Below are 16,304 nucleotides of genomic sequence, written 5' to 3'. Positions count from 1 at the left end.
AATGGAACTAAACAACAGACCAAACTTCTTGAAGCATCCTTTGCTTGAAGGTGTTGAATGCTACCAATAACGGGAAGTTGAGGAGGGAAGAGGTTTTTTGTAAGGGAGCAATAAACCATTTCATTAGAAGTGTCCTGAAGGCATAATGAGTTTGGGTTGTACTACAGAGGGAGAGTTTGGTGAAGTGAGGAGATGCTCGATGGTGGGTGGTGAATGACCCTGCTATTGAAGGAGACTGCCAGAGTGTTAGATTTAAAATGAGTATCTGAGAGCAAGAGATTTCCATTTCTAAGTAAGGATTTTATGTTATATATATTGCAGGCTCACCCACAGTATTATGCCTCTGCAGATCTGCAAGAAACCACACATGTAATAATAATAATTGTGGTGTTAAGTGCTTATTATGCTTCAAGCACTCTAAAAAATGCTGAATTAGGGTCAACATCATCAGGTCCCACATGAGGTTCACAGTCTAAGTAGGAGGGAGAAAAGGGATTGAATCCCTATTTTGCAATTGAGGGAACTGAGACCCAGAGAAGTTGTGATTGCCCAAGGCCACTGTCCAAGATAAGTGCTGGAGGAAGGATTAGAACTCAGAACCTCTGACTCCCAGGTGTGTGCTCTTTTCCAGTAAGCCACACTGCTTCTCACATTTCATGACAAATAAAAGATGACAAATTAAAATCCATTTCAACTTGGATATTTTGAGTTGCTCAATAGAGTAAACAGTTTTCTTGGATAATCTTCAAAAATATAAGGTGGACTTTGACTATGGCTTCAAAGTTACCTTCCCTACTTTGTAAATAGCTAGATTTTTCCTCATTCACTTGTCAGTTGAGTTCCAAATACCTAGCATTTCTTTAAATGATGTTCCTAATCAACATCTATGATCCTCTTCCTTTATTGGATTTCGCCAAATGTCTCCAATGAACTTTGTGTGCCTTCTTTAGAATTTATTCATGGTTTTAGTTATAATTAGGAAAAAAAGGCTCTAAAATCTAAAGCACAATTCTTCCACTGTGAGCCATTCAGAATGGCATATCTCCTCTGTACCTTAATGGAACCACTCCAGATGTGACACTTGTATTTACTTAATTGAGCCTTAATCTAACTACCACTAAGCATCTGACCAGTTTCTGCTAGTATAATTCCTAATTATAAAGACAAAATGTGATATATTGACATTTGTAGAAGCACAGAGGAAGTGGAAAGGAGAATTTCATCCGGTTATTGAGTTCCTATTAGACAAACCTATATTAGTCTCTCAGATGCTGAAAAGACAACAGAGCCATTTGATTTTTCAGGGGTATTTATTGAGCATCTGCTGTGTGCAGGGCATTTGGAAGTCCACTTGGGATCTGAGTCATCTAATTTAAGAATGGATAGCACTGCACATGGGGGCTAGAAAAGATGTCCACAGATCAGTCTATATAAGGTGAAATCAATCAATCAGTGATATTTATTGAGCACTTGTATGAGTGTATTGTTCTAAGCACTTGGGAGAATACAAAGTGACAGAGTTCTCTGCCCACAAGTAGCCAGGGAACTACTTTTTCCCTCCTACCTCACCTCACCATCTTCAAATCCTTATTGCAGGCATATCTCTTCTGAGAGGGCTTCTCTGATACTTCCTCATTTCCCCTTCTCCCACTCCCTTCTGCATCACTCTGATTTGCTTCCTTCCTTCAGCCTTCCCTCAGGTCCACAGCACTTACGTACATATCCATAATATATTTATATTAATGTCCATCTCCCCCTCTAGACTGTAAGCTCACTGTTGGCAGGGAATGTGTCTACCAACTCTGTTATATTCTACTCTCCCAAGTGGTTAGTACAGAGCTCTGCACATAGTAAATGCTCTATAAATATTGACTGATTGAATGATAGAGGTCTGAAACTGCTTTCTTAGCCACACCCATACAGAAGGATTTGAAATCACACTTTCAGCCATATCAACTTCAGTGGCAAATTTCTAAATTCCTTGGCCAACATTAATTTATTCAATAGTACTTATTGAGCACATACTATGTGCAGAACACTGTACTAAGCACTTGGAATGTACATTTTGGCAACAGATAGAGACAATCCCTGCCCAATGATGGGCTCACAGTCTAAACTTAGTGATATACTTTGTTAGCTACTTTTTTGCAGAAAACTTCCTATACTTCAAGTTCAAAGATGGTGCTACTGACATTGATTTCATCCTTATGTAGTTAAAACACTAAAATATGAATGAATCAGTTGTATGCATTGTGTGCTTATTCATTCAATCATATTTCATGAGCACTTACTGTGTGCAGAGTACTGTACTAACTGCTTGAGAAAGTACAATACAGCATATAGAGACAATCCCTGTCTCTGATGAGCTCACAGTCTAGAGTAGACCCTGAGCACTCTGTGCATGATCAACAATTTCTCAACAATTTCTTCCTCATCTTGTGGTATAAAGATGTACATATGCATTCATGATCTATATTTCAGTTGAGAAACAATATGGCCTAGGAGAAAGACCACAGGTCTGGGAGTCAGAGTAACTGGATTTTAAACCCAGTTCTGCCACTTGCCTGCTCCGTGATATTGAACAAGTCACTTTATTTGTCTGTACCTCAGTTTCCTCATCTGTCAAGTGTTCTCCCTCCTACTTAAACTGTAAACCCCACGTGGGACAGGGACTTCTGCCTGACATGATTTATTTTGTATCTACCCTAGTGCAGTCCCGAGGACATAAGAACTTTAAAAATATTATTATTATCAACAATCTTCTTGAAATGCCTTGTATATTTTTATATATATTAGGTTATCTATATTAGTATATATATAGGTTTGGCTGACTTCTTCATTTTCATATCACAATCTAAGCTACATAAAGCAACAGAATGAATTACTACTAATAATGAATGAATGTCTTCTTTCATGTATTTCTTTAGTGCTTACCACGTGACAACTAATAATAATAATGATGATTGTGCTATTTGTTAAGCACTTTCTATGTGCCAGGCTCTGTACTAAGCACTGGGGTAGATACAAGTTATTGGGTTGGACATAGTCCCTGTCCCATGTGGGCCTCACAGTCTCAATCCCCATTTTACAGACAATGTAATTGAGGCCCAGAGAAGTCAAGCAACTTGCCCAAGGTCATACAACAGACAAGTGGTAGAGTTGGAATTAGAACCCAGGGCCTTCTGACTCCCAGGCCCATGCCCTATCCACTAGGCCACATTGCTTCTCTACTGTGCTACGTGCTGTCTCTGAGGTTCTTCCCTTGCCTGGCCTCCCACAGACTGATAAGGATTCACCTCCCCTTACCAACAGTCACCCACCTTTGTGAATCTGTCTCTGAGGATTACCCTGCCACATCACCCTGCAACATGGAGTTGAACCTTGTCATAGTCTACGAGCCTGTCACTGGAGACCCACTCCCCCTCTGTCAGGCACTCAATGACAAGTTCAAAGTGAAACCAAGTGACCACTATATGGCAGCAAGTTTTATTCAATTCTTAGTCTAAATGAAGGGGTAAACACATATGAACACACATATAGATATAGATATAGATATATACACATATATCTATACCCCATTAGCTCCCCATCTGACTGTTTGCCCCAAGTTCATGCAGATGGTCCCAAATCAGAGGAGTTTGAGGAGTCTGGCTCCCCTTAGCACGGCATCCCAATGGGGCATGGCTTAGTGAAAAGAGCATGGGCTTGGGAGTCAGGTTTTACTGGGTTTTACTCCCACCTCTGCCACTTGTAAGCGGTGTGATTTGGGGCAAGTCACTTCATTTCTCTGGGCCTCAGTTACCTTATCTGTAAAATGGGGATTAAGACTGTGAACCCCACGTGGGACAACCTGATTATTTTGTATCTACCCTATGGCTTAGAACAGTGTTTGGCACATAGTAAGCACTTAACAAATACCCTTATTATTATTAAGTCTTAAGTGATTCTCAGCGGCCATAACATAGGCATCTTAGGTGGTCTTTGCTGCCGCCACACAGGATCCCATTCTTTCCCCCTTTTTATCCACTCAGGGTAGTTGTTTAGGGGGGATGGCAATGGGTTCTGATTCACTGCTTCGATTGCCTGGTGCCCCCACCCCCAGGCTGTTTTTGCAAGATAACTTATCTCGGATCACCTCAGTTAGTCTTTCTTCGCCCAAGACAATTCAATTCCTCCTCAAATATCTCCTTTGATGTTGTTCACAGGGTCACAGAACCCTCTCTTAAAAAATGGCTTCTGCATTACAAGATGGATTCACTATTGCTCACTGCACTGTGCTCTTCTACTTGACCAAGCTGCATCTAACAAAAATAAATTACAAATAAGAGCAAATAAAAATAGGGGGAATTCAGGACCACATTACTGTAGCCAGCTTCTCTCTGTCTCTTTCCCTTAGGGGATGTCTTCCCTCCATGTGGACAGGAGATGCCTGCTTGATACCTCTATTTCCAAGTTAACAGTTAGATACTGCTAGATACAGTGTGGCCAAGAGCATAGGCTTAGGAGTCAGAAGGGCCTGAATTCTAATCTTGTTTCTGCCCCTTGTCTGCTGTGTGACCTGGAGCAAGTCCACTAACTTCTCTGGGCCTCCGTTACCTCATCTGTAAAATGGGATTAAGACTGTGAGCCCCATTGACATGGACTGTGTCCAACCTGATAATCTTGTTTCTACCCCAGTGCTTAGTATAGTGCATGGCACATAATAAATGCTTAGTAAAGACCACAAAAAAAAAGATTGCACTGTCATTAGATAGATGGATAACTTTGCAGCATGATTGTCATGGTGGATTTTCCTGGAGTTTTAATTCAAATCCTCTTCTTATTGGAGTATTCTGGGTTGATGTTTCTGCAATCATATTCCAATAGTCTGCAGCTGTGTCCATCATCTGAGGTTGTGTTTCACTATTTATCTTTAAAGACTCTGTTCTATTCTTACCCTGTTCAAATGGACCAGATTTCAGTTTGTCATAGAGTCGTTGTGAGGAACTCCTGCTGTTTGTGAAGAAATGACTGAACAGAACACTGAAAACTTTCTCTTCTTTATCCTTAATAAATGTAAAAGAAACCCCTAAGACAGCATGTTTTGGAAAACACAGCTTGGTTCCTGGAGAATGTGGTTTGTTATAGCTTGAAGAAAACCTATAACAAATGCATTTTCAGGTGCTTCACCTACCAATTAAGGGTTTGTGTTGAAACAGTGACATGCACCCTTCGAAATACGTGGGGAAAAAAGTAGTCTCATCCCAAGTTTCTGACCTCTACTCCAGAACCAGGGCTTGTGAATGCATTCGTACCAGGCATTTGGGATGGTTATGAGAAAGTTTGATGCCTAGGTCAATAATTTCCAACCCAACAGCAACCATCCTTCCATTTCCTCACAGTGAGAGGGAGATGAGCCAGGGAATGGAGCTGACTGAGGAGTGATGGAAAGAAACTAAGGAGCAGCATGGCCTATAGAAGAGTACCCAGGCCTGAGAGCCAGAGGACCTTCATTAATGAATTCACTCAGTCATACTTACTGAGCACTTACTGTGTGCAGAGCACTGAACTAAGCTCTTGGGAGAGTACAACAATAGACAGACACATTCCCTGTCCACAGTGATCTTACAGTCTGGAGGACCTGCATTCTAAACCCTACTCCGCTACTTGCCTGCTGTTCAACCTTTAACAAGTCATCTGCTACTTGCCTGCTGTTCAACCTTCAACAAGTCACCTCACTTCTTTAGACCTCTAGTTTCCTCACCTGTAAAATGTGGATTCGACACCTGTTTTTCCTCCTACTAAAACTGTGACCCCCATGTAAGACAGGGTCTCTGTTTGACTGGATTATCTTGCATCTACCTTAGTACTTAAAATGGTCTTTGGCATATATTAGTCACTTGATAAATACCACAATTATTATCACCATTATTATAAAAGCAATTTCAAGAAGGCAGGAGAGAGAGCTCGATGTTGATGGGGGAAGAGCCTTTCTTCTGCCTCTCACATTCCTATTTCTCTGTGTCTCAGTAGGAAGACTGTCACGAGCCCACAGTTCGTACCAACCAGGGCCTTCCCAAGACCAGGGGAGCTTCAGTGACACATAGTAGAGTTCAAACCACACCTCTGATCACCAAGGTTAATGTGGTAAGTTTTTACTTAGTTTTACCAACGTGCAAGGGAGTTGCACATACACACTCACTCACACACTCCACCAAGAGTCCAATACTAGTCTGTGGTCAAAGGAGCCCATTCTGCCGGTACTTCTTTCTGCTTCCAAGTGCTGCTCTCCTGCTGATTCTATACTTGTTTCTCTGTGTGCCTTCAGGTGCCCCAGTGCAATTCAAAACAAGTACCTTTTTTTCTGCCTTAGGCATCACAGCTGGGGCTCTGTGTGGCAGTCACTGATTGTTCCAGGCTTATTATTGGGTAAAACAGGGAGAGCAAGTCACACCTCCCTCCATGCTCCACCCAACAGGCCCTCAATCACCCGTCTCAGGTAAAGACCATCAGTCACTTTGCAAAGTCTTTTCTTTGTTGTTGTTTACAGGATTACAATCAGTCTCTCACAAGCCTTTAGCTTGCTGTGGGCTCACCACAAAGACCAAAACAGGTATCTCACTTCAACTCCTGCCTTTCATCATCCGAGCTGCCCAAGATGACTATCTCCACCTCCAGTAGAGCAGCTGCTGCTAGCCCAATCCCAGCTCTCTCTGCCATGGTTCTAGCATTGTTCAGTCCTCCAGATGAGCACGTGTCCGGCTTCTGCAGAAGTCCTGAAGAATGACCCATCAGAGGTAAAAGTACACCAAAACAGTTTGTATCATAGCTAATGAAAATAGTAATAATAATAGTATTTGTTAAACAGTTACTATGTCCCAAGCACTAAGTTAACCCCATGGGGTTGACAACATCAGAGCAGACACAGTTCCGGTCCCATGAGAAGCTCACTGTCTATGGGGGAGAGAGAATAGTGAGGAAACTGAGGTCCAAGGTGTTTAAATGACTTGCCCAAAGTCACACAGCAGGCAGGTGTACAATATAACAGACACATTCACTGCCTGCAATGAATTTTTTAGAATCTAGAGGGGGAGACAGACACTAAATTACAGACAGGGCAAATGGAAGAGTAATGGGATAAGTGCATAAGTGTTGTGGGGCTGGGGGTGGGGTGAATATCAAGTGTTTAGGGGGTACAAACCCAAGTGCATAGGTGACCCACAGGGAGGGTGAGGATGGGAAATGATGGCTTAGGAAAAACCTCTCAATGGAGATATGATTTTAGGAGGGCTTTGAAGATGGAGAGAATGGTGGCCTGGTGGATATGAAGAAGGAGGGAGTTCCATATCAGAGGACATGGGAAGGGGAACAGAGACTGTGAGCTGATCACTGGGCAGGGATTGTCTCTATCTGTTGCCAGATTGTACATTTCAAGGGCTTAGTACAGTGCTCTGCAAATAGTAAGCACTGAATAAATACAATTGAATGAATGAATGCAAGATAGAGGAGATCAAGGTACAATGAATACATCTCCTCCAAGAGGTCTTCCCTCACTAAGCTCTCTTTTCCTTTTCTTCCACTCCCTTCTACATCACACTGACTTCCTCCCTTTATTCATCTCCCTCCCCTACCCCGCAGCCCTTCAGCACTTATGCACATATCTGTAATTTATTTATATTAACATCTTTCTTCCCCTCTAGATTGTAAGTTCATTGCAGGCAGTGAATGTGTCTGTTATATTGTTATATTCTCCCAAGTACTTAGTACAGTGCTCTGCACACTGTATGTGCTCAATAAATACGTTTGATTGAAGTGGGTAGGCTGGAGATCACTGATGAAAGGTAGGCGGGGGAGAACTGATTAAGCTTGAAGCCAGTGGTAAGGAGCTTCTGTTTGATGCTGACTTGGGTGGGCAACGAGTGGCAATTTTGCTTAGTGGAAAGAGCTCGGGCTTGAGAGTCAGAGGATGTGGGTTCTAATCCCTGCTCCACCACTTTTCTGCTGTGTGACCTTGGGCAAGCCATTCAACTTCTCTGTGACTCAATTACCTCATCTGGAAAATGGGGATTTAGACTGTGAGCCCCACATGGGGCAACCTGATTACCTTGTATCTAATCTATCTAAGTAATCAAATACTTAGAACGGTACTTGACACAGAGTAAGCACTTAACAAATATCATAATTATCATTCAGAAGTCAGAGACATGGACAGAACTGTTTACAGAGAAATGATCTGGGCAGCAGAATGAAGAATGGACTGGAGTGGGGAGAGACAGGGATCAGGGAGGAGGCTGATGAAGTAGTCAAGTCCTGACATAATGAGAAGCACTATGGTATTCTGGAAAGAGCATGGCCTGGGTGTGGTAAGTCTCCACTACTCATCTGCTGTGTGACCTTGGGCAAGCCACTTAACCTCGATGTAAAATGGGGATTAATTTTGTCAGCCTCATATAGCACCTGGACTGTGTCCAACCTGATTAGCTTGTAGCTATCCCAGGGCTTAGTACAGTGCCTGGCACATAGTAAATGCTTACCAAATACCATAAAGAAAAGGAGACTGAACAGGTATTGAATACCCAGGCTAAAAATGAGGAAACTGAGGTACAGAGGACTTAAGTGACTTACACTAGGCTACATAGAGATTGAAAGAGCAGGAGTTAGAACTCAGATCCTCTCACTCCCAGACCTGTGCTTTTTTCATTAGACCATGCTGCTTCTCTATTATTTGTTGATTGGTTGATCAATTTTAGAACCTTGCTTTACCCCCATGATCTAGAAAATGTTAATATAGGTATTTTCTATCTTGATTTGGCTGAGCTCACCCTCCAGAATAACCTTTAGTTCTTTTTTCTATGCTACTTAAGTGCTTACTATGTGTAAAGCACTGTATTAACGATGGGAATGAAACAAGATAGTTGTTGGACATAGTCGCTGTCCTACATAGAACATTTCTCAAGTCCACTTTATTGCCAAGTAATGATCAGAGTTCAAGCCTGCTGATGGAGTCTTTACTTTCATAAAGTTCTCAGTATTGAGAGAAGCAGCATCGAGACAAAAATGCAATGATCATATTCGTGACAAAAACATTTGATATTCTCCTTTGATCATGGCTTATATGACTACTAATTTTTTTTTATTTCCCCAAGACTTTTATCAAGAGTTTAAGATTACCACCCAATGATCTGAACTATGTCTAGACTCGAAGAAGTTTGTCAAATCATTTCTACATCATCAACAGAGCAAAGTAGCACCCTAATCTATGAAGCCTTGTGTCAGGAATGTTGCAAGAGGTCTAAAAACTGGTGTCAGAAAATGATAATTCTGTTTTCTGAACCTCATAAAGGCTGAGGGATTTTGTTCTGCTTTAGGTATTGAGGGTAATTGGTTTAATTTTCTGCAGAAGCTCTAGTCAAGGCTTAACTCTTGCCATTCTGGTGTAAGGAAACCCTTTCAGTTTGCTGCTGATAGGTTTAAATTAAAAATTTCAGCTTGGATGTAAAATAAAAAAGCCTCCTCGGTCATTAGACATTGGAAATATACATATATATATATGTAAATATATATATATATATAATCGGAAGCTAAGGAAACTAGCGAGCCATCTGTTTGGGACAGGCTAATTACTCACTTGTCTAATGCAGAAACCGAGAAAGATAAGCTCTTGAGGTTCCTCCAGCAGGATTTTCCGATTCTCTGAGTCCTGTGAGTAAACTATTCCCTTGACTCAATCAACAGATGAATGGTCCTGTTCTCCAAACCTCTCTTTTGAAGTCTTAGTGTCAAATCAAAGCGTTCCATTTGGAAGGAGACAGCATAAAATTTGGTGCTGGAATTACACTGGCTGGCAATAGCTGAAAAATTAGCATACTAAATTAGCTAAAATTAAAAAAAGAACCACTCTCATTCCAACTCGATGGGGGTCCATTGTAACTTTCTTGGTTTCTCACATATGTGTTTTTTTTTTGGATTGCTTTAGTTAAGGTTTGTACAGCTGAACCGGAGCGTTAATGGGTTCATTATTACTTTCAAGTAAGCAGATGCCAAATGCTTCAAATTTCACCAAGTCTAGGATTAGCTCTGTAACTCTTCTGATACTGACTGTAATGTGCGGTATTAAATAAATTGCCAGAGTGTAGACTTCATTTCATGATCCCATGTTGAGCTGAGCAAGCACCTTTCACCATCTTCAAAGCACTCTTGAAATCCTAGCTCCTCCAGGAGGCTTTCCTCAATTAATTTTTCTCCTCCTCAGGTCATATCATCCCAACTATCTCACCACTTAGGCGCTCACAGTCCTCAACAGCATTTTTATATGTATCCATTTACACACACTTCTTTTTAAGCACTTATTTATCCATCTCTTCATTTGGTTCTTCTAGTTATCCGTAATAACAATGATGGTAATAGCAATAATAGTATTTTTTTACTATAATAATAATAATGGCATTTGTGAAGCACTTACTATATGCCAAGCACTGTTCTAAGTGCTGGGGTAGATCCAAGGTAATCAGGTTGTCTCATGTGGGGCTCATAGTCTTAATCCCCAATTTTCAGATGAAGTAACCGAGGCCCAGAAAAGTGAAGTGAAGTAACTTGCCCAAGGTCACACAGCAGACAAGTGGAGGAGTCAGATTAGAACTGATGTTCTCCGACTCCCAAGCCTGAGGTCTTCTCAGAACGCCCGCAGCTTCTCTATGGAACAAGTACTATTCTGAGCATCTGGTATCCAAACATCTGGTATCCAAGTATCTACGTTCCTTGGGTAGATACCAGATGACTCTAATAACAATAGGTTATGTTAAGTGAACACTATATGCCCAACATTGGTGTAGATAAAAGATAATTCGGTCAGATATTGTCCTGTCTGATGCAGAACTCGCAATCTAAGAGATAGGGACAGTAGGGGGATTGTATCCCCATTTTAAAGATGAGGAAATCAATCAATAACAGTATTACTGAGCCTTTAATTTAAACAGAGCACTGGACTAAGTAAGCACTTGAACTAGATCACTTCAATAGAGTTGATTGAGACAAGGAGCCATTCCTGGATGGGAACCATTTTGGGTTAACCATATTTTTTTTCACCCAATCCCACTCCTGCATTTCCTATGTTTTCCACTTCTAGGTTCTTCTCTCTCTCTCTTCTCTCTCTCTCTCTCTCTCTCCTCTCCATGATCCCAGTGACTTAGATGCATGCGTATCCACTCCATGGGGTGATGGGGACAATGAGGGTGATAGCAACAAAAGTTAAAGGAAGCAGGGTGGCTTAGTGGATAGAGCACAGGCCTGGGAGTCAGAAGGATCTGGGTTCTAATCCCCGCTCAGCCACTGGACTGCTGTGTGATTTTTCCGTGCCTCAGTTACCTCATCTGTAAAATGAGAATTAAGACTGTGAGCCCCATGTGGGACAGGGACTGTGTCCAACCTGATTAGTTTGTATCTACAGCAGTGCTTAGTACAGTGCCTGGCACATAGTAGGTGCTTAACAAATTCCATGATTATTACTATTATTATTAATAATAAATACCACACACACAAAAAAAAATTGGTGTTGATTAATTCAGAGAAGGCTGGTGGGATCACATACCTGTCTTTGAATCTGCTCTTAATTCCAAATGAAAACTATAGATTTAGGCTTCAAAGTACTCTACTGGGGAACGTGCCTGCAGGCTCTATTTTATTGTACTCTCCCAAGTGCTTAGTATAATGCTCTGCACACAGTAGGTGCTCAATAAATACTATTAATTGATTGATAAAATTGGTTCCCCCCTACCCCTGCAAGCCATAAGGATCCCAGGAGATCAGGGCTTTGGAGGGCCTCTGGAGGAGAAGTGGTTCTGGAGGGGCTACAGTAAGCTCTAAATTGTAAGCTCCTTGTGGGCAGGGAATGTATCCATTCTATTGTTATATCGTCCTCTCCCAAGTACTTAGTACAGTGCTCTGCACACGGTAAGTGCTCAATAAGTACAACTGAATGAAAGAATGAATGAATGCCCAAGGTCACACAGCAGACAAATGGCAGAGCTGAGATAAGAACCCATGACCTTCTAACTTCTGGGCCCATGCTCTATCTACTAGGTCATGTTGCTTTCTACTCCTGCCCCCACCAGAGTGAGTCTGGGTACTTCATTTCAGTGGAACCAGTTTAGTTCACCATGGAACCATTTTCCCACCACTAACAGTAGCAGTTCAATGCTTCGAACAAGTGCTCCAATTCCCCACCCTCTCAAGCGTATCCCTGGATTTCTTTTCATGCTTAATACAGGTGATCTGAACATACTAAGCACTCAATAAATACCACTAATTTGAAATTTCCCAAACCAGGAAACTATGTGTTTTACCAGCTTAGCATATTTATTGTCATTATTTTACAGTCACATGTATTTAAGCACTTTGAATACAGTGACCTAGCATTACTGACGAATGATACCAAATCTTTTTGAGACTATTGTTCCTTATATTTGCATGTTTTATGCACAAATTTATCCCTTTCACCTATGATTCTCCTGTGATGGAAATACTATAAAAATAGCATTCCACCCACTATAACATCAGCTTGGTAATAATTACTCCTCATCTTGAGATGACAGATATAATTTCTATTCTTTTATGTTTACATCTATAATAATGGAACAGAAATTATTAAATAACTTGTTTAAATGCTCTGTGATTCAAAGTGTATACAAAAAAAAATTAAAGAGAGAATTAGTTTTAAATACATTCTTTTTGTGCATTCTTTTGGTAACTTACAAGTTTACTTTAAAAGTTAAAAATGACAATCAAAATTAAAGATAAACTATGTAGTCATATTTTATGTTCCTTTTTCATGCATCTTTAATATCCTGAAATAACCATAAATTTATTGCAATGTTTTAACTGTTTATTGAGCACTTTTCTGAGCCTGAGCCTCGTCTTGACATGTGGATATGTGGACGTGGATAGAGCATGGGCCTGGGTGTCAGAAGGACCTGAGTTCTAATCCCCACTCTACCATTTATTATTAATAATAATAATGATAATAATGACTTTGGTATTTGTTAAGCACTTACCATGTGCCAAGCAGTGTACTAAGTGCTGGCGTAGATACAAGGTAATCATGTTGTCCCACGTGGGGCTCACAGTCTTAATCCCTATTTTACAAATGAGGAAACTGAAGAACAGAGAAGTGGTTTGTCCAAGGTCACACAGCAGACAAGTGGCGGAGTCAGAATTAGAACCCAAGAACTCTGATTTCCAAGGCCATGCTCTTGTCACTAGGCTATGCTGGGTGACCTTGGGCAAGTCACTTCACTTCCCTCTGACTCAATTACATCATCTGTAAAATGGGGATTAAGACAGTGAGCCCCATGTGGGACAGGAAATGTGTTCAACCTCATTTGCTTGTATCTACTCCAGCTCATAGTAGAGTGCCTGGCACATAGTATGTGTGTAAGGAACACCACAGTCATTATTATTATTATTATTATAACATGGGGCTGTGAAAGGGACATGTTGGAAATTTCATTTGAGAGTTCTAGATTTCTAGTATTTTAGGATTTTCCTTTGTATGGCTAATGTTAAGTGTTTAGTTATAAGCAGAGTGGCCCAGGTGACATTGAAGGGGCTTGGAAGTCAGAAGGACCTCTGTTGTAATCCTGGCACTGAATCTTGTCTGCTGTGTGGCTTTGCTCTGTTTCTCTGTTTCTCAGCTACCTCATTTGTAAAATGGGGATTAGGACTGTGAGGCCCATGTGGGACATGTACTGTGTCCAACCCGATTTTCTTGTATCTTCCTCAAAGCCTAGTACAGGGCCTGACACATAGTAAGCACTTAACAAATACCATTAAAAAAAAAAACTGCAGTGTCTCTGCCTTTAAGATCATAAGCTCTTTTATTGCAATTATCATGTCTACTACCATTTACATTATATTTTCCCTCATCTCTAGAGAAGTGCTCAGCTTGCAGCAGAGCACATAATAAATCATGGAGGATGATGATGAAAATGATGGCATATACAACAATGATGAAGATGATTATGGCAAAGATGACAACATGACGATGAAGGAGGAAAGTCTGAAATGTTTTCTCTCAAGCCAGGAGACATACCAGTGATGGGATTAGTAAACTGCATTCTGAGGCAAGCCTAGTTTAGTGGACTGTGGCTTTCAAAGGTTTTGTCGGGTCAGCCCTTAGCAATCCCTGTTAAGGTTAACTTGGTCTTTGAAGTTAACCTCGCTTATGCAAATTCAAAGCAAAAATAATTTTCCTCTAGTAATCTCTCCAAAAATGCAGTGAAGACCTATGCAGACACGGCAATTTTCTGTAGCGGGAGCCGTTGTTCCAGGGGCAAATGTTAAACTGCTGCTTAAGTAAGATCAGGGCATGCTATGAAAACACAGCCCCAATGAAGGCAAATACATTTTCCAGGTTATATAAAGCCTCACTCTCTTCCTAATTTCCAGTCTCTCTCCACAAGGTTAGAGCTGTGTCTACCTTGGGGAAGCAGGCTTTCAAAAGATACCATTTCTGAAGAAAAAAAATTGCCTTTAGCCATCTTCAGAGTAGGGTGAACACAATGCATGCAGTCAAGATTAATATTTTTGCAGCCAAACATGCCCTTAATCTCACCTCTGAGTCTACCTCAGAAACTCTGCCTCAACAACCACGTTATAGAGAAAATATGATGCTTTGCCCCATAACCAGACCTGTCCATTTTTCCTTTGCCAGCTACTGTCCTTAGGGCAGTTTTCAGCACCCAGGAAGGCTGGCAGAGGGGAGAGGAAGAAAAAAAAGCATTTAAAGCTCTATCAGGGAGCACAAGGACAAAATCTCACATCCAAATGCCCCATCTGCATGAAATCAATTAAGAATATTTCAGCCTGGTTTGAATTCTAAGAAAAGTAGAAGTGACAACCCTTCATAAGTCTGATCACCTATATGTCCTTAAACCCTGATCACATTCTGTGAAATGCTTGAAAATGAGGTTAGGTTTATCCCACACAGTCACTTCCAAATTCCAATGAGAGAATTTTTAATCAATGCACTGACCACTATTTTTTTATTATATTTGTGTCAAACCTTAGTTGGAAGAAACATGAGAATTTAAAATACTATTAATGCAACTCTCCCTACAAATCCATTTTATGGTTTTTGGCATACATAATATCACATCACAAGGGACAAATGAGTGTTTTAGTGTTCTTAAATGTGCTATAAAAAACAGTGCCAAAAATTGAATTTTGAAATGGTCCTTTATGAACTACTGTTGGATTTAAAACCCTTGTTCAATTGATTATCTCTTTTCATGTAAGTACCCTTAGTGATCTGTTAATTTCTTCATTTCCAAACTCTTTTAAAAGAATGAAAATGTGCCCCAAACTCTTCTCTGTATCCTGACCCCTAAATTTGACGGAAGACAAACATCCAATTATCATATCATACTTTTTGTTTTTGAACATCAAGCACGAGCTTGACTATGCCTTTGAGACTTTCAAAATGAGAGTGGAGACACGGTGGACATAACAAAGCCCCACGCAAGCCCAATATACAATGACAGAAGAAGCTGTCCCAAGTGTTCCAAGTTTCCACAAGTTCTTTCTGAATATGGAACTTGTTATAATATCCTGGATGGTTGTCAATGAAATGATGGTTGGATGAGACATATTGGAAAAGTGATTAAAAGAAGAGTTCTTTTCTTAGATGGATAATGAAGGCTCTCATGAATGGAGCAGGTCATTTAGTAGGACCTGAGATTAGGACTGAACTGTGGAAGTACATGCCTCTTTCATTGAATTTGATAAGGGGGAAAGCAGCGTGGGAAGCAGTGTGGCCTAATGGAAAGAGCATGGGCCAGGGATCAGGGGTGTTCCTTAAGGTTCAGTTTTGGGTCCCCTTCTATCCTCCATCTATTCCTTCTCCCTTGGAGAATTCATTCACTCCCATGGCTTCAACTACCACCTCTATGCGGATGACTCATTCAATAGTATTTATTGAGCGCTTACTATGTGCAGAGCACTGTACTAAGCACTTGGAATGTACAATTCGGGAACAGATAGAGACAATCCTTGCCCATCGACAGGCTTACAGTCTAATCAATGAGAAATCTACCTTTTCAGCCCTGATCTCTCTTCCTCTCTCCAGTCTCGCATCTCCTCCTGCCTTCGAGATATCTCTCCTTGGATGTCCCCCCATCATCTCAGATTTTAACATGTCCAAAACAGAGCTCCTTATCTTCCCACCCAAACCTTATCCTCTCCCTGACTTTCCCATCAATGTGGATGGCACCACCATCCTTCCTGTCTCACAAGTATGTAACCTTAGCATTATCCTTGACTCCTCTCTGTCA

At 40.9% G+C, this 16,304-nt stretch overlaps 1 long non-coding RNA gene across 1 annotated transcript in view; it reads left to right on the top strand.

Moving 5' to 3' along the window:
- Positions 1–15,196, top strand: part of LOC114809019 — a 28,556-nt gene extending 13,360 nt beyond the window's left edge. Inside the window, exons 2-4 of the long non-coding RNA XR_003756773.1 lie at positions 6,010–6,126; positions 6,530–6,776; positions 13,906–15,196. This is a non-coding gene — a long non-coding RNA (uncharacterized LOC114809019). The remainder of the gene's footprint in view (positions 1–6,009; positions 6,127–6,529; positions 6,777–13,905) is intronic.
- Positions 15,197–16,304: the final 1,108 nt, after the last annotated feature.

This window comes from Ornithorhynchus anatinus, chromosome 2 (genome assembly GCF_004115215.2).
Source record: "Ornithorhynchus anatinus isolate Pmale09 chromosome 2, mOrnAna1.pri.v4, whole genome shotgun sequence".
NCBI lineage: Eukaryota > Metazoa > Chordata > Mammalia > Monotremata > Ornithorhynchidae > Ornithorhynchus > Ornithorhynchus anatinus.
This window is presented reverse-complemented; position numbering and strand designations above follow the sequence as displayed.